The sequence below is a fragment of the Tympanuchus pallidicinctus genome, unplaced genomic scaffold (assembly GCF_026119805.1).
Source record: "Tympanuchus pallidicinctus isolate F22 unplaced genomic scaffold, pur_lepc_1.0 scaffold12, whole genome shotgun sequence".
Classification (NCBI taxonomy): Eukaryota; Metazoa; Chordata; class Aves; order Galliformes; family Phasianidae; genus Tympanuchus; species Tympanuchus pallidicinctus.
Window position 1 is genome coordinate 6,418,535 of NW_026294637.1, and position 23,606 is coordinate 6,442,140.

General features: G+C 42.3%; 1 long non-coding RNA gene across 1 annotated transcript in view; it reads left to right on the forward strand.

Annotated features, from left to right (window-relative positions):
- The first annotated feature begins 2,333 nt into the window (after positions 1–2,333).
- Positions 2,334–23,606, forward strand: part of LOC128075419 (uncharacterized) — a 43,220-nt gene continuing 21,947 nt past the window's right edge. The window contains exons 1-2 of the long non-coding RNA XR_008203812.1: positions 2,334–2,385; positions 3,194–3,257. This is a non-coding gene — a long non-coding RNA (uncharacterized LOC128075419). The remainder of the gene's footprint in view (positions 2,386–3,193; positions 3,258–23,606) is intronic.

Genomic DNA, 23,606 nt, shown 5'->3' on the forward strand with positions numbered 1-23,606 from the left:
GAGGCTGCCCAAGCAAACAAAGCATTATTTTCATGTAGTGAAGACAGAAGCATCCAAAGCATCCGAGCTGCCATCCTCGTGCTGTTTGGTGCCTATGTGGTTGCGAGACCAAAGAGAGAGGTCCTTGTGCCATGAGGTTGTGCCAAATGAGGCCAGCCTGCCAGGGAGGCCTTGGATTTAGCTGCTTTGTGAGCGTGGAATCTCAAGGGTCTGGCAAATAGCGAAGAGCACAAGGTCTCAGCTTTCCAAGGACAGCTGGAGAGCTGGTCCCAGTGCATCCGCACGTAGCGGCACATGGGGCTCCCAGCAGGGCTGCCGCTGTGCGGTGTGAAGCTCCCAGCACTCGGGGTCTGAGAGCAGATGCAGGCCTTGGCTGGCTGCCTGCAGCTTTCATGTCTGTGTTTTAGATCCAGGCTTCCTTCTGAGTGGCTCCAGAGGGGAAAGAATAAACAAAAAGCATTCCCAATAACCTAATTCCTCTGTCAGTGGCCAATTTTCTGCCATCTCTTGAATGTGAGAGAGGCAGAGAGGAAGTGGAATGGGGAGCACAGCAGCCTTCTTGTCTGCCCTCTTTGGCTCCAAAGGGAGCCCAGGGATTCTCTATCAGCCCAGACCCTCTCTTCTGTGTTGGAACAAGTGCAGAAAGCACAGTGCTGAGTCCAGGAGCATCTCGGCATCCTCCTTCCTTGTAGTGTAGCATTTGAATTTTCGTCTGTCTTGAAAATGAGGTCACTTCTTCTCCACGTTGAACAGGGCAAGCTGTTCAACCACAGTCTGGCCTTGTCTGGGAGGCTGTTGCAAAAGCTGGCCAGGGCAAAGCACCTAGGGCTTCTGGAGCTGGCTTTATCTTTATCTGGGGAGAATGGGATCTATATTAAAAAAAAAAAAAAAAAAAAGTGGAGAGACAATTAACTATTGCTGTAGAGTCCTCTAGTGGTGAACATTTCACAAACCACCCAAGCCTGTTCCCAGATGAACTCAACCTCCCAATTCTATTTTTTTGCAAAGTAAAACCACAATAATGAAAAATATATTCCCATAAAAATGAAAGAAAAAAACCAACCCACCACAAAAAAAGCTAAACAACCGACCAAATAAACATTTAAACTCAATACAACTCTTTTAACCACTTACAAATGGTGTCAAAGGTAGGGATCCAAAATCAAACAAGCCAATCTTCCTTCCCACTATCCCTCAGTTACTCCCTTCCCATTTCTAGATGGTAGGGCTAGATGATGCTCTTCCAGATGTGGGCTGCAGCCCATGCATTAGAAAATTCACGTGATTGCCCATTCAGTTTCTCTTGTTACTGCTGCCCAAAGGAATGACTGAAGAGCCCATAGAGTTGAAACGTCACCACACCTTTGCCAAAACATTTTCTGTTTTAAAATCCAGACAAATCTGCCCACGTGGTTTAGCATTACAGGGCTGAGGAGCATGAGCCACCATTGGTCTCCAGCAGCTGTGGCGGTGGGTTTAGGTGAGCAGCTGAGTTTGGATAAGCTTTAAAACCAATTCATTTGCAGTTCGTGTCACCAGTCTTCTTTTTGTCTCCTTTCCCCTATGTTGCTCCCAAGCTTTATTTCTGTTCTTATGTCCACAGATGTGGCCTCATGCAAAATCCATACCCAGCTCTGAGCAGCAATTTTAGTATGCAACAGATGAAAAAAAAAGTTACCTGCTTTGAGCTCCCTCTGCTAAAGAGAAAAGCACTAATTTTAACAGGATATTTCTCTTCCTAATGAGACAGTTGTATCCATGTCCCACTCTTTCCCTTCAGGCCTGAGTCTTCTCAGCTGTCATTCAATTTCTTCATTAGAACCATGGAAAAAAAGAATCTTACAGAGGTTTAAGGCTTCATTACAAGATATGCTCTCAGATGCTGCAACCAAATAATTGAGCTCTGTTTCTTTCATAGCACACTTTTTTTTCCCTTCTCTTTCCCTCTAAATAATCACCTACAAAAAAATGCCCTTTGAGTTTCAGCTTCTGCACTGGGATAGCTGTATTAGCACCTGCTGAAGACAGCCTGCTTGTCATTGCCAGAAGAAGCACCAAAAAACTGAAGGAAACAGAAGAAAAATGGAACTTTAGCAGACTTGTGGTTGCTGCCTCTTGTGCAGCACACAAAAATGACATGTAATTGTAGACTTATGTAATATCCTATGGTGGCCGGGACCACAGGTCATCATTGTGTCCCATATGCTGCTCAACACAGCCCCAGCCAGAGCAGGTGCTCGGGTACAAGTAGATTCCTCCACCTCTCTTCCCTTTCAGTGCAACACAGCATTATGCATTCAAATCATTAATACAGTGTTTCATCTTTTCATGCAGTCGGACCTCTCTCACATTCTGAGCTCTTCCAGCTGAAAGCTGCACTATTTGGTATGTATTTGAATTTATAAAGTCCCTTCCCACTGATTTCCTTTAATTATTTTCCTCCAGTCTCTATGTCCCACCATAACCACTGACACATCCTTGAATATTTCTGCTGAGAAGGGAGGCTTTAAGCTTATATCTGCCAAATGCTTCACAGGGCCCAGGTGCTCATTGGTTTTGCTGTTAATTAGACTGATTTGGGGGGTGCTTACTGTAAACTTAAACAGAGTTGCCAGCTACATATCAGTCCTGCCTGCCTGCATTAATTTAGACATCCCCTCATGTCCAAATCAATAGTCATATGTACTGGTAAATAGTAATGCTTTTATAAAGCTGAAGTAATAGAGATTGAGAGTGTTGTTTCAGCTAAAGAACCGAGCCCCTGGGGTTTGTTGTTTGGCTCTTGTTTTTGCTGTGTCCCATAGGAGGATTTGAAAGTGCTTTCAGAGGGCCTTTTCACTGGGGATTAACAAACAGACCATTGCAGGGGCCCTGGGAGAGCAGATATTGTTGAGTTTGAGTGGGAAAGTTCCTTTTTTCTTCTTCCTCTGCCTTCTTCACACCAGGGGAAATTATGGAGTAAACAATGTACAGCGTTCGTGAAACCTTTCTTCTACTTGGCACTAAATTTCAGTGACTGATTCTAAATTCTGCTATTTAAAATTTTCTGCAGCTTGAATTTTTCCTTTTTTTTTTTTTTTTTCCTTCAGTAGAAGTTTCCTAACAAAAAGCATTGTGTGCATTTTAATTTATTTTCACTGCAAAAACTGCTCACTGTAAATTTCTCACTGGATGCCTTGCTTCCTTTTTACAGATGCAAAGATTAAGCTTCAGGAAAGGAAAATACTCAGATGCTGATAAGTGACATGGCAGAACAGGTAGGTTAAAGGAGAACCTCTGGGATAGCACATTTGTTTGATAAACAAGTTCATTTTTAAGGTCAGGATAAAATGCAGCTGCTGACACACAGAGCAGGTTCCTTCCACACTGTGCGGAGAAGCAGGATGAAACCTGGTTCTCCAAGTGCTGGATTTGTGGTGAATTGTAGTGGATGTCTCCAGCAGCTTCTGGCATTTCTTGTTTTCCCAAAAGAGACCAAAAAACCCCTGGGACGTGAATGCCATGGGAAAGCCATGCTTGCACACACAGAGTAGACAATGAACTCTGCCTTTTGATGGGTTTTCAGAGGCACCCAGCTGAGGCAGCCTTTAGAGCAGAGTCCAAGCATCATCTTTCAGAAGCACCCCTTGCTTCCTTCTAGGAATGACAGTTTCCAGAGTTTGTTATTTATTTGGGATTTTGCTGACACCTCGACCCAACTCACATACTCATGTACTTTCTGGGTGGTGTTCCATAATCAGAGTGGTCTGGGGACTCAGTGGGAGCATAATGACTTCTCTTTTTCTCCATATCATCTTGCCTGACTTCATGCCTTGGAAAATGTGCTGGGACAGTGTTCTGCCATAATAAGCAAAAACATAGAGGCTGTGTTATCTGTAGAAACCACACCAGTGGATGCTTGATCTATTTGCAACTCTGAATTTATTATCAGAAAAGTCTCCACACATCTCCAATTTATATACATGATAAGAATTGTTTGTTTCTAATGCCTCACTGTAACTGCAGCCCGTATGCATCCAGAAAGGGCTCCTGAAGGGGAGTGCAGCCAGGCAGGGAGGGGAGAGGGGATCTTCTGCTGGTGTGTAGAGTGTTAATCAGAAATATTTGGGGCCTAACACTGAAGTATTGAGGAAGGCATATGGCGAGCCTGTATCCTAATCTCCAAACACTGTGCATTCAGAGGGTGCTGCATCCCACACGTGTGTTCCCAGAAGCCAGCACTGTGCTGATGATCAGAGGGCTGGAAGCTCAGGCTTCTCCAGACTCTGCTTTGTATTAATTACTTGCTATGTACATCTCATGTAATTAAAAGCCAGAGCATTTCCTCCCATCCTCAGCGCAGAGGCGCCGTGCTGCTGTTGTAAACACACTTGAGATTGAAGCAAGGCATTTTGCTTCCTGAGCTCTTTGCTTTTATTTCATGTTAAATGTTGGCAGCAATACTACCTGCACTGGGCAGGGGCAGAGGGTTTGTATTAATTATATGTTGTTATGGAAACAGCACATCAAACTTAGATTGATTTCTAAGGGAGGGACATAAAGGAAAGGCTCATGGTTAACAAGAGTTTGCCAGTTTGGGTTTTTGTAAAATTGCTAGAGCCTAGAAACGTTTCCTGGGTTCGTCTGCCCTTTCCCTTCCTGTGGCTGGTGATTGCTGTCTGCATCAATCCACAACCCTGAGCCCTGTGAAAAGCCCCCATTTGTCGGCAGATCAAATAATAATGTTCCCCACTAAACGTTCTGCACATGCAACTTGAACAAGACAGAATTAACACTGATTGTGTAAAACATGGTGTTATGACTGAGTGCCGGATAAGGAAGAAGCTAAAGCTCTGTCCCTGGTGAAAAATGGGAGATCTGGTGCTTTTCAAGGTAACATATCAGAGTAATACTTACAGATATCCCTGATGCCCTGTCTCAGTTATGCAATGGCTTAAATCTGTGGTTTATCAAGCTGAAGCTATGAAACGTAGTCATCCAAAAGCAGTCAGTCATTCAAAATATGCTTAGATGAGACCTGCCTACTCTTTTCTGAATCGTCTTCCATGTATTTAAGCTGAGATGTTTCAGCGTCGGCAGATGATTGGATCATTTTCAGATCATTATTTCCATCTGCTTTGAGAATTTAATGGAGGAAGGAAAGGAATATATAGACACTTTGTCCATGTACCCTAGAAAAAGTGTATCCTTTGCACACATCAGGTTTGAATCTGCCCTGAGCTTATTCTCGGGGGCAAAATGGGGCTAGAGTGAGTCTGGGATTGTAGCCTGGCACCAAATTCTCTTTCATGCAGCCCAGAGTAAATGGTGGAGTAGATATTTTCTAAAGAGGCCCAAAAGACAAAAGGTAAGGAGAAAGAACATTGTTGTAGTAATTTTTCCCATTTCATGGATGAAACTACTCAGGAAATGACTGTAGCTGAGTTCTGTAAGATTTTGCAGTCTGTGTGATGGCTGTCTTCTGGCATTTCAGGACAGGAACCCATCCAGCTGGCTTTGGTTTTGCTTATTTTGTCAGGCTGAAGTCACAATTTGAAACACAGTCTGCACCCAAACTTATACCTCCCATTTTCACTCAGTATCGGTAGAGATCCATCCCTCAGAAGATCCCCAACCTGAGTAGCTGCTTCTCAGAGAGGTGGTAGCTGATTAATGTGCATTATCAAGAGATAAACACATCTTGTAATCAGATCATCCTTCCATCCTTCCATTTTTATCCTTACTTGCACAATTTCGACGAAGATCAGCCGTGCCGCTTGTCAGTTAAGGAAGAGCAGATTCATAGTCTAATAAATTTAGTGAGTGCCATGTAAACTCTAATTGGTGGACATGACCACTCGCATTGCATTAATAGCTCCAAAAAGATCTGCTGGTCTTGTCATATCATGCTCTTGTTTTAATCAGCCTAACCCTCATTGCATTCAAAATTTCCACTGTGATCAGCCCAGCATTGCAGCCAGCACCCCTCTGCTTTCACTAATGCTAAAAAAACTCTGACCTGTTAATAGTAAAAACGGACTTAGGGCTTTGTTTTCCAACCTTATTCAGTAATGCTGTAGGCATGAGTGGGCTATAAAAGCTCTTTTTCTTCAAGGTAAAAGACAGTTCCCTGCCAGAAGCAGCTCAAACATCCTTATGACGTGCCAGTGTAAAAAAACAATTGAAAAGGATTGTCATAAAGGGAAGCATGTCAGTTGTGAACTTTACTGGATTGAGCCTAATGTAAAATTCATGCTGAAGTGTCACAAATGAAAGGCAGTTTATTAATCCAACTTATCTGGAACTGGTAGGCAGCAGTCATGGTACATTAAGACTGTATGAATATTCCTCAGGCTGCTTTGGGGCTCTGTTCAGGACAGCTCTTGTGAGTGCAGTGGAGTCCATAGAAGTCTGCTGGACCAGGAGCAGCCTTTTCTTCCTCTATCTTCCATGTATTTTCTCTTACTTGGCACATAGTGGGTGAGCTGGGGCTAAGTGAAGACCCTGATAACTTAGCCATCTGACTGATGAGAGTGCAACATCAAGCTGTGTCATGCTACCATATTCCAGTCATGCATCAGAAAGCTTTTTATATTTCTCCATTACAGTTTGTATGTTCCCAGGCTAAACTTCCTACCAGTGGAGAAGCTGCAGGAGAGTAGGGTTCTAAGGCTCCTTTTTCATATGCTTTTGCCATTTTCCAATGCCTTATTTTCCCCACACACTACAGTAAAATGTCTTATAGCTGGTGTGCACAGAAGAATGATTCAAATGAGAAAGCCTCAATGTGCCTACAGAACATAATGGGTTTTTCAGCACAGCAGCCTTTTGGAAACAGCAACACCCTGAAGTAGCAGTGATATGGGACCAATGCCTTCTGAAGGGGTGAAGAGAAGGAGGAATTAAAATGGTTTGAACTGGAAGTGAATCCAGCTTGCCAGCTATCTCCATCATCTTCTGGTGCTGGTGGGTAGTACTCAAGGCAGGCTGTGATCAGACAGATAGATCTAGCCAGGAAGCATAGAATCATTAAGATTGGAAAAAACACAGTAAGATGATCTAGTCCAACCCCAACCCATCCCTACCATGCCCACTAACCATGTCCTTCAGTGCCGCATCTCCGTGGTTCTTGAACACCTCCAGGAATGGTGACAACATTCTTCCTGAGAAGAAATCTTTCCTACTATCCAACCTGAACCTCTCTTGGTGCAACTTGAGGCCATCACCTCTCATTTATGTTACCTGGGAGCAGAGACTGAGCCCACCTCACCACGACCTCCTCCCAGGGAGTATAGAGAGTGATAATGTCTCCCCTGAGCCTTCTCTTCTCCAGACTGAACCATCCCACAGCAGGAAATGGGATGTGAGTGAGGCTGTTATTTGCCTCCTATAAATTCTGGATAGCTAATAAAGTTGGAGAAAAACACGCTGTATGAAGATGGGAAATCTGGCAAGCAATGCTAGTTGGGCTGGATTGCAGCAGAAATATCTTATTTGATTGATTGATTGATTGATTGATTTGGTACCGTTTTGTTATAACTACAGAAAACTACGAGCGGGTTTAGGCAGGCCAAGAAAAAGCATGTCCACTGCTGAAAATCCTCTTTGCTGAGTTGTTTCTACCGGTAGGGCTGCTCACGCTGAATGCTCCATCTCTCTCTGGTTTGGTCGCCCACGAGGTGGCAGTCGCCACCAGCACATCACTCATGTGCTGTCAGGGCCACGGATGGCCCGGTTCCTCCGAGAGAAGCATGGAGGGGAGAGGATGGAAAAGACATGCCTGCTTTCCATTGCGAGCATCCCTGTGCCCGAGCCCAGCTTCTCTCAGCTCTTGTGGTTTCAGTGTAGGTCTACTATAAAGAGGTCCATCTTTCTTCCCTCAGACTGCAGCAATGAAACAGGATAGCAGAGCCCCTACAGGTAGAATGTCTTTCTCCTCTGCATCCACGTTTTTGCTATTGGGAAAATCCTCACACATCAAGTGTGGCTGATGGAAATGGAAGCGAGTATCTCTGCATAAATCAGCTATCAGCTTATTGCCTTCTGTGAGGGTGCCAAAGGAGCAGTGCAGCCAGCTGAAGCTGCAATGTCCATCGCTCCCTTGGAAGCCTCTGGTTTGCTCTAAATACATGAAAGCATCTCTGGGTTAGAGCATTTTAGACTTTGTAATATAGGAGTTGCAATTTCAGGATTTCTTTGTAGTCTGTGATTTGAGAACCGTTTTCTAGTGGGCAAATTGGCCACATAAATAAGAAAAACACACTATAATTTAGGTAGCAACATTAATTAGCTGATTAGTTCCACTCACATAAATGTGTGCAACTTACAGTGGAACATTCAATAAAGCTGTAGCTTGGGCGCTGACGAGATTTCTGTATCACTAAAAAATGTGCTAACAGTTCTTAAGGAAAGGTCTAGTAAATTGCCTCTAAAGTGCAGGAAATTGGCTTAACTCCTTCTGTGTAATATTTGTATTAAGAAGCACATCACAGGCAATAGGGCTGAGAAGAGTCACTGAGGTCTGAAATACGTGGACTCTTGCAGCAGCAATATTACTAGCACCTCTAGGAGAACCTATGGGGTTTAATTTTGCTACAGACTCTCAGGAGAACCATCAGAAATTGCTTTATGAGTTGAAATACCCAAGCTATTGTACTCATAATTTGATACTGCAACCCCAGTTACTTGTGTTTCTGCAAATCAGTCTCTCCTTTCTGTCTGCAGTGTTTCTCCACTCTCTGCAATACAATCCTCTAAAGAAGAGGCTAGGTTTTGATAGTGGAACAACATATTGGGATGACGTGTTTCAGGACACCACTTTTAGCATATAGATAGCAATAGCAGAAATAATCACTGTCTTAATTGTCTTGTAGTGATAATTGTGACTTTCCAAAAATTGCTGTAGTTGAATTGTTGGACTTTTCCCCTGCTCATCCATATTCACTGTATCAACAAACCAAGCTGAGAACCCTAAGCTGGCTCATGTGCAATAGCCAACATCATTTCTTAGTCCTTTAGCTGATAAATCTGTGCCATGATACCTTTAATCAGGGTGATGGGTTTAAGTGCTATGAGGGAAACGTGCTCTTACCACACAGATGTGGGATAAGCAGCATTATCCCATTGTTAGTTACCTCCAACTGCTTTCAGCATTTGCTGTACTCCCACAAAGACTTTTTTTGGAGAAGAGCATTGGAGTATGGGTTGGCACATCCCTCCCAGTTAATGTCTAAATATTAAGTACGTTGTATTGTTTTCCTCTCTCATTTGAGTTGCAGAACAGATGAGGTAGTGCCTGAGTGCTTCCTCTAGGGGATATTTAAAGTCAGAGAACTTTTCTCATTGTTCTTTTCCCCTGATTCCTTAATCTAACATCAAATTCTAGTTAATGTGCAGTTTCCAAGGCTAACTCAGTTTTGATCGAGTTGTGTTAACTTTGAAAAGCTGACTGAGTCCAGCTTAAAATGGATGCACTTAGAGGAGGATGAAAGGCCTTTTTTATCAGTGTTGAAGGAAGTAGTTCAAAAGCAGAAATGGTTTCTTTCTGAAGACAAAGAAGCTCTTTCTTACTCTCCTCCTGCCATGAAAGAGATCTTTTGCAGCTAACTGCCCCTCAGAGGAGAATTTGATGAACTAGAGATGAAGTGGTGGTATATTGGGAATTTTATTGCTGTTGCTGGAATAAAGGAAATGTAGCGTATGTCTGTGCCCCTTCTCACTCCCCAAATACTCCCTTACTTCAGTCTTTTTTTGAATTGTCTTTTTCTTCCCCTCTTTGGAAGCCAAACAGCAGTTTTCCTATCACGTTGGTCAGAAAGAACTACTGGCCTTCTTGTTACCATCTCATACTGTTAATAACCCTAGAAAGCATTGTGGAGAGAGAGAGAAACATAGAGATTCCTCATCCCAATTTCTACTACAGGATTACAGACTTAATTATGAGACAAAACCTATTTGCACAAGTGAGATAATTATTGGTGGAAAGCGCTTTTTAGAAGGGCTGTATCTCCACTGAATCGATTCCATCACTTCCTAAATGAATATTTAATTGTTACCTATTAAGATGCTCATTGTCTGTAAAGCAGTCCATACCATACCATACTGTTGCTGGGCTTCCAGCCGGTGAGGCTGGTGACATGTTAGATTATAGCAATAGATCATGCCTATGCTGGAGTGCCCAGCTATAAATATTATAGAAATTCAGCAGGAAAACAGTTTGGGTTTTGTTGATATTCATAAGATAAGGATGCTTAACAACGGTACTAGATAAGGCTGACTTAAATTCCTGCTTGTCCTGCTTGGGAAAAAGCTTCCTTAGAACTCCCTGGCTGTTTCAACATGGGGCTTAGAGTTCTCTTTCTGCATTGGAATTACGGAGGTCTTATATAAGATTTCTTTGCTTAAGTGGCTTCAAAACTGGGAAGAGACAGCACACACAAGCACACACAAGCACACACAAGCACGCACACACACGTACAGAGCAGCACATAAGCATATGAAGCATGTTCATATAAATTATTAAGAGCAATATCACAGCAAAGTTGGCAGAAATATATCGCACATAATTGGCACCAGCGGACTGCATGTGTCAGAGAAAAAATAACCAGGAATTAAATGGATATCAGAGCAAATCCAAAGTGGTTTCTTGGTTTGACAAGTGAAATTCAAAGCAGGAGGGTGTGAAAAACTCCTTTATTTCCCTTTTTAACAGCCACATACAAATACCCACACTCTGAGCACGTATCCCTTCTTTCCTACAGTTATCTGGCCTGCAATCAGAAATATGTCAGCCTGCTAATTAGCTGCATGGTTTTAGCAGCTGTGTGATTTGGCGTGTTGGTTTAAGCACGTGCATGTCAAGCATATATGTATTCTCCTCAACCTTTGGGAGTTCAGAACAGGGTGCTATATTTTCAACACATCTAGCATTCTTTGTTTTGAATTTGTGCTTCACAAAGACAGCTCCTGGCCTTCCTGGAGCTGCTGATGTTCATCAGCATTGTGAGATACCTCTGAACACATTGAGGTGGAGCTGCTAAAGATCTTGCAAGGCAGAGAAAGGACAGTGCATCACCAGTTTCAGCTGAACAAGGCTAATACTCAGCTACTCATTCTTAATCTGCACAGTGACTCACCCACTCTCAGCTCTGATGTTTGTTTTTTACCATATCTCCTCCCCAACCCTTTATGGCGATTCGCTTTTCTGCCTCTTTATCATCCTCTTTCATCACAGACATATGGCAGGAACACACCTGGAAACAAGACCTGCAGCATAGGTAGCTTCTCCAGGAAAGTAGGGCTGCAATGGGTTCTTGAGAGTCAACAGTTCACTGAATGTGAACACCCTGTGAAGCAGTGGCAAGTGGTCTAGGGAGAGCATTAAGTGTGTAAGCAGAGAGGTGCCTCTAAAGGCATACAGGCAACCAGTAAGAAATAATAGGTTAAATTCAGTTTACTGAATCTAGACCTAATTTTCCATGTTGGCAACCTGATGATGAAAAATCAGACAGAGTGCAGGCAGGACATCTAGAAGTGACTTGACTCACTGAGAAAACACCATGTAATTGGAATTCTTAGAAAGCTCTGTTTAGTTCATCAAACATCAGAGCAAAAGGTGACTTAACTTGGATGTATAAATACATTTATAAGCATAAGATAGTTAGTGTTAAAAGGCTCTTTAATCTAGTGCAGAAAGGCTCAGCAAGACTCAATGGCTGCAAGCTGAAGCCAGACAAATTCAAATGAGCGATTAGGAATACATTTGATAATGGGGAACAATTAACCACTGTAACAAACTACTAAGGGAATCTGTACTTTCTTCATCAGAAGATCCCTTCAGTTCCCAGACCAGATGCTTGGACAATCTAGCCAGGAACAAATTCATGTACTCAACAGAAATACCAGAGTTGAATTCAGTGGTCTGTGACTTACAGGAGCTTAGAGAGTTTGAGCTAATGGTGCTTTCTGTTTATAGTTAAGGACCTAGGGATCTTCCTCTCTCCTCGTTTTATATCTGATATGTGTTAAATGGCACCAAGGAACCTGTTTAGGATGAGCACACATGACCTTGAATGACAAAACTCAAGGTGCTGGGCTCAGACCAAAGAGCAAGTTCCCCCTCCATTTTGGCTGCCTGTTTGGGTGACAGATTTTGCAGTAGAGGTAATAAAGCCTAATAGCAAAGGCATGAAGGAATAGCACAGTTTCTCTCCACTGCTGTTTTCAGCCAGACGCAATACAGGCAGTCATCTCATCCTACTCGATCTGAATTTGCATGATAACAGATTGTATCCATTTATCATTTCAACATACTTAACTCTTCAGATACATTTATTTAATGTATTTAATTCCTTTTGATGTATGAACAGTGAAAAAGCATCCTGATATGGGCTGTGAGTGCTCTGTCAATTATTTAAAATTACACCCAGAGTGCATTGTAACCTGCTTATCTCACCTTTCCAGCAACTGCTTGTTTTTAAAGATAACATCCCTTTGCTTCTCTTCAGATCCTCTTCCTGATCTCAAAAGACCAGAAGTCCAAGTTCTGGGTAGAATGCCCAAGGCATTAGTAGCCCTGGCTGTTTTTTCCAAAGCTAGGAGGGAGGATTTCAGAGGGTTCAGATTTTCCTTGAAGAAGGCTCCTGAATACACCACCTTCATTGCAGGGTTATGCATCTGTGTCACAGCCAGCTCCAAGACAAGTTACCGTGGGAAGGTGGTTTTCCAAAGGATGTCAAAATTAGAAATCTTTGCCTCACAAATATTTTCCTAGACCCCAATGTCTGCTCTCAAGTACAGTCAGTGAGGGACTGAACCAGAATACAGAAAGCAACCAATGCTGTGAGGATACTTCTCCCATGCATAGCAGCCTTTGGGGTCCTTCTTTCTTCTTATGTATCATCCAGCTGAAACATCTCACCGTCCCCTTGAGATCCTGCTCATGCCACCCCTCCTACGTACACCCTTTGATTTCAGATGCAGGTGGGAACTGGAGAAGAAAAGGGCAAAACTATGGGAGTGAGGGGGTAGAGATCAGTGATATTTATGAAATGGAAGGTATGAGTGTGTCCTCTGCTCTGTAACACTGTACCTTGTTTTCCAAGTTTAAAAAAGGAGAATATGCTCTCACAGCCAGTGCTAGAGAGGAACTCTTGCCATTCCCTAACCCAATAGCAAAGTTAGTGGCAGCCTCTGCTACATTCATATACATCTACTTATTAATTAAAAATACATAGGCTCCAATTTAAAGTTAAACTGACATATTTAATAACATATTTCAGAGCTTGCTAACACTCAATGAGAACTTGATAGTCATAATAAGTTTGCATAATAAAAAATTTTGGTCCTAATGTTGAAGTACGACACATTATGCAACATGCATACAGATGAAGGAAAGAGGAAACCTCTGCATAATTTGTTCCTCTGCCTTCCTAGCTGCAGCAGAAGAGGCATTAGTCAGGTGCACTTCATTTCCAATTTGTGCCACTGGGTTATATGAGCATCCAAGTATCTGCATAACTTGATGGGAGAGAGTACAAAGGAAGAAAAGAGCCTGAATGTTCACCTATGCCTTTGAATGTGCTTTCCCATATGTTTCTGGCAAATCTTGTATTATATGCAAAAATATAGAGGTAGATTATCTGCACTGGATCTTAAGATTGGGCTCCCAGGGTTTGTGTGAATATGAAAGTCAATTCTAATTTAGGCAGGTTAGGAACTGCAATGAATTTTCTGTGGGCTAAAGTTAACAGCACTAAGGTCTCCTCTTATCCCCAAATCATAACATTTCTACACATGTACTGTTCATAGCCATTTGGAAATGAATAACTTGATGTGTAGACAGAAATATGCATCTTAAATAATCTTTTGTCAACGTTAAGGGAATCCTATTTTCACCCTATTTCAATATTTATGCCTTCATCTCAGCTCAAGTACTTGAGAGACTAGCATTAGTTTCTGCTTCATGACAGTTTTGGAGTCGGAGCCTCATTGTTTTGGGCAACTGGTTCCCCAAACCAGAGTGAAATATTTTTCTTGCATTGTTTGTTTGTGATTCCTGACATTAGAAGTTACTACAGCATTTGTAAAACAAGAGGCTTTTTATTTTTTTAAGATTTCACTAGCTATTAAACTTTCAGAAAATCTAGGGAGTTTTCAATCTTTGGTGGGTAATGATGTGTTCTAAAACACTTGGTGAAGAGTTCTCCCTTGACAAAGAGTAAATAACATTTTGTATTAACGGAAAATCCTCCAAAGCTTTTGTCTTTCCCATGTTTATTAAATCTTAAACAAAATATGAGCCTTATAGTATTTTTTATGGCTCAGTTTAACAATAACTACTGTTTTCTTTTAACTAAATGCTTTTGTTGCATTGCATGCTAATAAAAATAAAGACATAAAAAGCGACTGTGCTATACAGTATTTTCTGCTTTGTTCCCATATGCTGAGAGGTCTGCTGTCTGCAGTGAAGATGAATTCACCATGCTTGGAAAAAATAAGAGAGTTCATGCTTTAGAAGAAAAGATGTTTTTTGAAAAGGCGTGCGTTGACCTCTGCTATGAGGAGCAGGGCAGCTCTCTATCTGTTCTTCAGTCTGACACCACGTTTTTCCTCTCTGACTGCTGCAGATCTCAGTTTCTCGCTGTGGTTTCCTTCCTCGTGCATCTTCCTGGAGGAGTTCTGCTCGACTCCCATGCAGAGCAGACTTATGAGCTGTCTGCTGCTAGGCTCTGTAAAGTGGGACAGCTTAATCCTACTAATAGTGTTATTCCCTCATCTAACCCGGTCAAAGTCTTTTGTGAATATGATCCCCCGATCAAAACACACTCTGTGCACCTACAACGAAGACCCAACAGAAAAGAATATTATTCTGCATCATGTCTGAGCTGCACCATTTCTGCTGGGGGAGACTGAGGTTATTTCCATACTTGTTTCTCAGTAGCATACAAAAAGACCAAAACGTGGCTGGGTGATATTCATATACAATACATCTGTACAGCATCCATGTGCTTGTACACTGACCCAAGTTGACTTCTCTCTAAAGATGAGCTTTCAAGTGAACAGAGGCAGCACCATTCTCAGCAAAGTGATGCCTTGGAGAAGCGATACAAGTAGGTTGTTGAGCAGGCAGTGCTTCACTGTCATCTCAGTTGCTCTGCCAGCAAACCAGGTTTATCTTCTTGAGCTTTCCTGATGGAAAAGACTTGTTGGAGTATCCAGAGGAATAGTTGGACCATGCAGCATGCTCAGACATAGTCTCGGCATACCCTGGGAACTCTTTTGATGTTGGAAGTTTTGAATGTCTGAGTGACTGAGTGATGATGCCAAGATAAAATTGGGATTCATAAAATAATAGAATCATGGAATCATTGAGGTTGGAAAAGACCCCTAAGATCATCTAGTTTGTCAACCCATCCCCACCATGCCCATTAACCACGTCCCTCAGAACCACAGGTACTCTATGCTTGAAACCCTGCAGGAACAGTGACTCTACCACTTCCCTGGGCAGCCGGTTCCAATGCCTTAATCCAAAGCAGTTGAAAGTTACAGAAAGGAAGCTTTGGGGAAGATGGAGGTGTACCTCAGATCTCTGGACACCTGCAATGCATTTGGGGAATGCCACGTCAAAGAGCTGAGTTTTCCATTTATTCTTAAGTGACACAAGGCTTCGTAGCATCTTTATTTTTTATGCAGTCTACACATATGAAGGAACCAGATCCTCTCACCATGACATCACCACCCACCTGTAAATCAACCTATTTCACAGCCTCCAAGAGTGCTCTCTGTGAGTGAGAGAAAGAAGAATGGGGTGGATGGACCCAGCGATGAGAAAGCTGTATCTACCGAAGAGATAAGAAGCATCTTAATGGCAGAGCCACTGAGGTGAGTGAAGAGGAAAGAAGAAAACTGGTATTTGGATTTCTTCCTTCTGGGTCAATAACCTGAGACTAAATAGCCCCTTGCACCTTTTGCGCCAGGAGCTGTTCAGCGTGTCAAGATGGGAATTTAAGGATATTAAACTCAGCTCCTAGCGCAATTACTATGCAGATGGTGGAAAATAAGTGCTGGCAGATTTAGTGTGGGTGCTTGGTGAAGCTTGTATCTATAGAAGAGGCAATGGGCAAACACTGAAGAGGAAATTTCAATTTCTTCACAGCTCTGGAAGACCTGAGATAATCAAAAATATTCATAGAGGGGCTGTTTAGATTCTTCTTTTAGAGAAAAACTCTGTAAGCTGCTAGTCCCTCTCTATTTTGCTGTCATGTACAGGTTATCTGCAAAGGGCAGATAATCGTCTGGGGGTTTATTTGCTGATTCACAGAGTGTGCTGTTGGAAAGCATTCCTCACTGCCCTGAGCTGCCCTGGCTACTTCTTCCACAGCGTTCCATGTCCTGCTCTGAAGCCCTAGAGCTGCTGCTCCAGTCCCTTGGTCTGGCAGCATCTCGTGTAATTTGGGGACAGCCCTCAGTGCCAGCCTCTTTCTGACCAGCTCTGTTCTCCCAAACATGCTATTATTGGCTATTCATGTGGATCAGTCAGCAGGCACAATAACCTTTCAGAGTCTTGATTTGAATCTAGATCTAAGACATTATGCAAATTCCTGTCTTTCTCTTACCATCATATATTCATCTCAGCTGAAGTTGTTTCTTGTTTTGATTTCCCACTTCTCTGAAGAAAAGGTTGCAAACCTCCCATTTAGACAGAGTTTCACAAAGGATTGAATTTTTCTTCTCTATTTACTTCTAGTCCAAAGCAGCCTTGGTAGGCAGCCTGACAGCAGGAGCTAGTGCCTGCATGAGCACTGTGACTAATGAATAAATATTCTGTCTAAGATATAACATTTTTCAGTGCTGATTAACCTGAGCTGAAGCGATGGATACTGGCTCCTGGAAACCGTGCTATTGGAGAGAGCAACACAAACTGAATTTCGTGGTGATGTTTGGAACTAGGCCTTAGTAGCCAAGTGGTAACAGCACCATCTACCATTTAAGCTCTTTGTAACTGTACAGTGAAGTCACTCCAGAAGCACGTGGGAGTTGTTCAATGGCCACGCTGTGTAGAAAATCCATCAAAGCCCAGTCGCACTCAAGACTGAAAACCAGGCTTGGTGGCAGCGTAAAAACTTGAAGGGGAGAAATAAATACCTGCTTAATCTCTCAGAGAAAATAACAGTGGTGATTCAATGCTGGCATGATATAGTGCAGCAGTGGCTTCATCTGTCTGACAGTGCAGAGAGAGAGGAGTTTTAGAGCTCTGCAGAAATGACCCACATGAGTGAGAGTGCTGGAAAAGGCATGGCCAGAGACTGCACTGTCCATGGGATGGGTAGGGCTTGGACACAAGATCACCCCCATCCATGTCAAGAAGGGACAGCTTAGAAGCTAGAGATGGGTTGTGGCCCCCATCTGTCACTCAGCGATGGCTTTATAGAGCAGTCAGTGCAAAAGAGGGGTGTTTCACACATACAGAGCTGGCTCTTCTCCACTGACCTCTTTTTTGCCTTGCAGAGAATTTTTGGATTATTATATTGCTGCACTAGAACTAATGAGAGCAGCTTGATTAAGCTGCCAGAATGAATCAGGGTTATAATGCTGCACTGATATTCTAGCATACAGTCTATTTTCTTTTTTTTTTTTTTTTTAACTTTAAATTGGTTGAAATCTGATTTTGTGTCTCATTTTTGCACTCAGTGGGGGAATTTTCTGGCAGCGTTTCAGTTTGGAGAATTTGCTTCTTGAATATCCTACTTCTTCCAATCTTAAATCTGGAGGGAGGTCAAGCTGGGCAATATTTTCTTTGTGTGTGAAGAGAGATATAGACTGTTTATCATTAGAGAAAAGGCAGAGTTTGGAGCCTTAGATGTGCACACCTTGGGTTGCTGAAAATGAGCCTTTCCCCACAGTTCTGCTCCAAACCTAGACTGGACTGGCTCCATCTTGCTCTACTCTGTAAGTTTTCATATTTCATATGGCTTGGTTTTGAACTTTTACAGTCTTGTAGGAAAAAAAACCCAACCACCATCAACAGCAACAAAAAAAACCAAATAACCAAAAAAGCAAAAGCAAAAAGAAGGCACCCCAAGAAATATCTGTTTCATCAATATTCGTCCATATGTACCTGAAGAAAGTACCGTTTCAGCAAGTGGACTGACCACTAGGCACCTTCTCAACTGATTTACCAAAACAACTAAAGCTGTGCCTTGCTTACAAACGTGCAAACACTTTCCCCACGCTGCATTTACTCTCACCAGGATTGCCAATATTTCCAGTAATGAAGTAAACCAGAAGCAGTAAAGGTCCTCCTGGATGGCAACTTCTGACCCAACATAAGAATATCCCTTAACCACTTCAAGAAATGCTTAAATTCTGTTAAGGAAAAAAAAATCTAAGCTGCGTGAAGAAATCAGTGGGCAACATTCCCCAAGGATTAAAGATGACAGATTTCACCTCAGTCTAGAAAAACATGTAAGATTAACATTTATTTGGGGTTGGATCTTAAAAAAAAGATCTTTTTACTTCTAACATTTGTCTTCTCTTTAAAGTTTCGAAATAACCCGAAGGAATGCAAAAATGAAAGCTTAAATATACCAAGCTGACACAAGAAATATTTCACTTAATAAGTAAATTTAGCTTGTGTGTAGACTCTAGCTTTTTCTTCCAACAGGCAAAGAGAAAAAGCACAGGGTTAGTGTTTTTCCCCCTTATGCTATGTAGTTTGTATCAGGAGTTGCCTCTCATGAATATGTTGTAAGTCTTCTGTTTTTTTGGTAAGATGTTTGTTGCTGTTATGGATCAACTCTGAGTCGAGAGATTTCTCTCAAAAAAGGAAGACAGAAGTTGGGAAGCTTCTGGCATAGCTTTAACAACCAGAAAAAAACCTGTAATGTTAGCTCCACCGATACCCAACAGAGATAGACATCTATTTGCTGTCCAGAAATTGCCTCTATTTACCTTTGTCATTTATCCTAGCATACCAGAAATCCCTCTTTATAGGGCTATCTCTCTTTTTTTGACTAGATGGGGAAAGCTGTAGGTGTAGCCCTAAACCCTAACCTGTTCATTATGTCTATGTCAAGCAAGAAAATCAGTCTAATAGGAGTGGAAAAGTAGAAGCAGTGGATGCATAAAGCCTGGGGATTTTATTTCAGGCTAGATCTATCTGGTCCCATGCAACAAATGTCCCCGTTGTAAATATGATTCAGAGCTGTCTAAAGGACCAGACATCAGCTGGGTCATTATGTCTTATGACTGCCTTGAGGTCTGGAGCACATTTGCTGCACTTTTGGGGTGGAGATTCTAGTTTAATTTTCTCCAGAAGGAATCTAGTTCATGAGCAGCAAAACAGCTCTGCAAAACGGAGCCAATGTGTGCTGAACTGATGACTGGGAGATTTTCTGCAGAATCCCACTCCTGTTCTGAAGAAAAATGTAGAGGCAGCCTTAATGTGATGCGTGCAAACAATTCCTTTTGTCCTTCCAAGTATAACTTGATTCTTTTGTGTATGTGCGTGTGTGTGAAAATATTTCCCACAAATGAGATTTCTGTCTTCTGAATAGCTTAGTCAACCCACAAAGCCAAGAGCAGGAGCCAAGAGAGTTATTTCAGCATCCTGATGGGGAAGAGGAGAGCAGCCACAGTGGGTGAGATTTAGTAGCGCATTGTAATAAATGCATCATCCTTCTCTGAAGCTGCTGCTCCTGTCCTATTGCATTAGTGGCCATTTCTTTGACTTCTCTGCAGGCAAGACTCCCTGAGAAGCTGGGTCTGAAGAAGGCAGCTTGATTTTCTCCCTGTTCCTTCAGCTGGGTGTTGTACTGCTGCCGGCGGTTGTCTGTCATTGTAAGGCTATCCCAGTTGGTTTAAATCCTTACAAACTCTTTGACTCGTTGACCTGCTGCAACAGCTAATTCCACAGGGTGTCTGCAGTGTGCTAAAAAAATAACAGCTTTCTTCGCATCACTTCTAAATTATTTGCCTTTTAGCTTCATAAAAATGTCTCCCTCTACTCTGGAATGAGGGGAAAAGAGGAGCATTAGGTCAGGATTCACCACAGAGTTCATTTTATTCTTTAACTGCAAGCCACCCTTTAAAGTTTGAGCCTGCTTTCTTTAAAATTAGAGGCAAAACACCTACCGAACTGCAATGGGAAGAGTTGCAAGCTTTTACATTTCTCCTTTTTGTGTTAAAATCACTCCCAGCCTTTGTGATCTCTTTGCAAATAGAAACTTCTGCTCCCAAGGGAACTGCCACAAAAATCTGGCTGCAATCTGTTCACACGCTGACGACTCCATGTGTTTTGAGATGCACTCCCAGTGCGCAACGCAGCCAGAAAAATAGACTCCACTTCTTTGGTTCTCTTCTTCCCTCTGGACGCAGACATCTTCATTTGGTTACCATCAGAGACTCCTGGGTCTGTGCTGGCAGTGAGGCTTCAGGCAGGGACGAACAAAGGAGTTTTTGTCATCTCTCAGGATACAAAGAGGATTTATAGCTAATTCTGTAGAGCCAAACAGTGTCAAAATAAGTACAAGAAAAGCAAAGAAATCTGCTCAGTCTTGTGCAGGCCTAGGCAGTCAGCTACCTGCTGACATTACCAGCATTCAATCAGTGTGCTTTCTGCTCTTGTCTCCCTGTCCACTTAGCTGCTTCTCACTGTATTTTCTCCTCTCCTTCCATGCAGAATTCTCACTAAAGTTAATGCCAAGATCCTCACCTATTTATTTCACAGAGTAAAAGTGAGATGTGCATGTTCCACTGGGTTTTGTCCTGCATCACTCAGCCTTAGGGACAGGAAGCCAGCAACACTTGGCTGCTGAAACCAAGAGGGTGAAGAGATGCTCTTAATTTCATAAGAACAGAATATGCCCTTCTGTCTTCAAGGATCACGGCCATCTGGAGAGATGCAAACAGTGGAAAAATAACCTTTGCAGAGTTTATCTTTTGCAAAGAAGTGAGAATATTTATGGAAATGGTCACAGCCGCTTTGTTAGGATCACTGATGCAGGTATGCTGAAGCAGTGTACAGCAGTCAAGCTCTGAGATACAAGTCATGGAAACAGACAGGGACTTGGGTTTGTTACAGCATCAGAAGTTTTCAAAAGGATTTGTTGTTTTTTTTTCCCCTCAGTGTGGAACAGGAACAGCTTTGCCATTCTGGAAATTTGTCTGTGGGTTTGGAAAGACTTCCCATGCCTGTTGTTTGTGGTCTTACATCTCACAATGCAATTGTAACATTGCACTGATGCTGAGTTGCAGTCTGCTGTTTTGAGTAGCAAAACACAACAATATCAGTGTGGCTTTGTTCCCAGCAGGCTCTGAGCCTTGGGCCTGGCTTTCAGCACTGAAATAAGTAATGTGTGAACAAGAGGCTGATGGATCTGGGACATGCAGAGTGTGAGGGACTGTGCCTACATAAGACCTTGCTGGGTGAAATGGTGCTTGTAGTCAAAAGTTCTTGTGAGGAGAGGTGGTGATACATAAGATGCTTTCTGAATTTCTTCTTTCTAGAACCAGTGCATTTGAGCCTGGCCTATGTCACAAAGCAGCTTATAATAATGACCATGGGTGTTCTTGTTGCCCATTAGAAGTACAGACTAAACACTGCTAAAAATGAAGTCCCAGTTTTATTGAGGTTGCTCCAATTTTACCTCCAGAATGCCCATGATGAGGGCTGTATTTTGAGGAGCAGAAAGTGCACAGAGGGAGTGATGTATGCATGACCTGATTCCTCTGGAAAGGAAAGTCAGTGCCACTGTTTGAGGCAGTGGGGAGAATGTTCCTACTTGGTGTTGTATGAATACTGCAGCTTACAGGATGATGCCGAGCAGGGATCTGAATTATTAGATGGGATCATTTGCTCTTTCTTTTATCTGAAAAGTATCTCCATAACTCAAAGATCCATGGAGATGAAATGAAATGTAAGGAAGACTCCCTCACTGTTGTATCTGTTCTTAAACAGATTGGAGGTCAAACTTCTGGAGCCCTTCTTTGCTCAGCTCCAAGCTTGTGTGTTTTACAGCTAAATAGGAAGCAGGCTCACCGAAAAAATGAATTATACCATAAAACATGTACCAAATATTTACTAAACCTTCCTGTGTTTTAAGAAAGTGGGCAGAGGGGTAGGACCCTATGCTACCTTATGTGTGGAACATGGCCACACTTCATCTGATAACTTTGGTTTTTTTGTAGTCCAAGACATTTGACATATAAATAAGCTGTAATATCTTGAAAAGCAGAGTTTATGTTGCTGTGTGAACTTTCAGTTTTCCTCCACCTCCTTCCCTTTGTGGAGCCAACTGGGTGTTATTGTTATTCCACTCGTGACATAACTTGCCAGATGTGTTTGTGCCTCAAGCTGCTTCTAAAATTTGTTTGAGGTCTGTACACCAGTGTCTCAACAATGCACTGCACCAGGATGATAGTCTGTGTCATGGTATTTCAAGCTAAGCTGAAACATACTGGCTGCTTATATTTAGTAGCTGGATGATGTAATTGTCCCGTCTGCCCTAAAAATTGATCAGTCAGTGAAAGGCACATTTTGACCTGCAGACTGCTTATAAATGATTAGCCATGAACAGCGTTTGGGGTACTTGATATTCATAATTTATTACTTTGGTTGTTTGGAGTAGATGTTGAGGTCACATGGCACGTATCAGTTCCTACGCTGGTCGGATCCAGCTCCTTAAGACAGACCTCTGAACTGAATAATGGCAAACAGTGACATGATGACTAGTTTAATAGCCTCCTTGAGGGGAGAATTCAATATTTGTCTCTCTAACATTCCATTTATAATTGCTTGCTGGAATATTCATGTAAAAGTGGCACCACTGCAGTCAAAACAAATCCCCTTCAGGCTCTGACCTGATACTTACAGATGATTATTTTTTTTCAGTTTCTATCTTAAAAAGCACAAGGTGACACAGTAATTTCTGGTGCATATAAGCTATAGTACATCATGCAGTAATCAACAGGTTTCATATGGCACAATATAGACAAGAACTCAATTTAGCGTGATGAATGGATAGCCCAGAATCTGTGGAATTTTTGGAGGACCATCCTAGGCTGGAGAGATATTTTATACAACATTTGGAAACATTTGACCCTCCAAATGTTTGGGGTTTCTACGTGCCACATTCACACAAGGAGGAATCTTTGGAATGAAGAAGGTAATGGAGAGATGGTAATCGCATCATTTGGAGGTTATACCTCTGGGCTCAAGCCAGCTGGGCCAGGCTTTATCTATATTTGAAACATGCACTGGTTTTAAATGTCCTCCTATTAGTTTTAACCCCTTGACTTGGCATGCAACAAATCAATGAGGGCTGATAGACTATACAAGCTGATGGTGGCAAATATTTACAGCTGTGGCTCCTTCACTGGCTTGAAAGCTATAAAGTAGCAATGCACATTTTCAGAGTGGAAATGTTATCTTTCCATTTTCTGCCCTGACTCAAGCAGCATGAGCATAAAGAGGTACTGTCTTATGGGTGAGACAATAGTGTTCATCCTTAGGATAGTTATTCTCTCAGTGTCATGGACAATGGAGCAATCTCATCTGTGGCTCCGTAACTGTTGTGCAGCAGCTGATTTTAAGAAGCTGTCAAGATTTCTCCTTCCTGCAGAGCTGA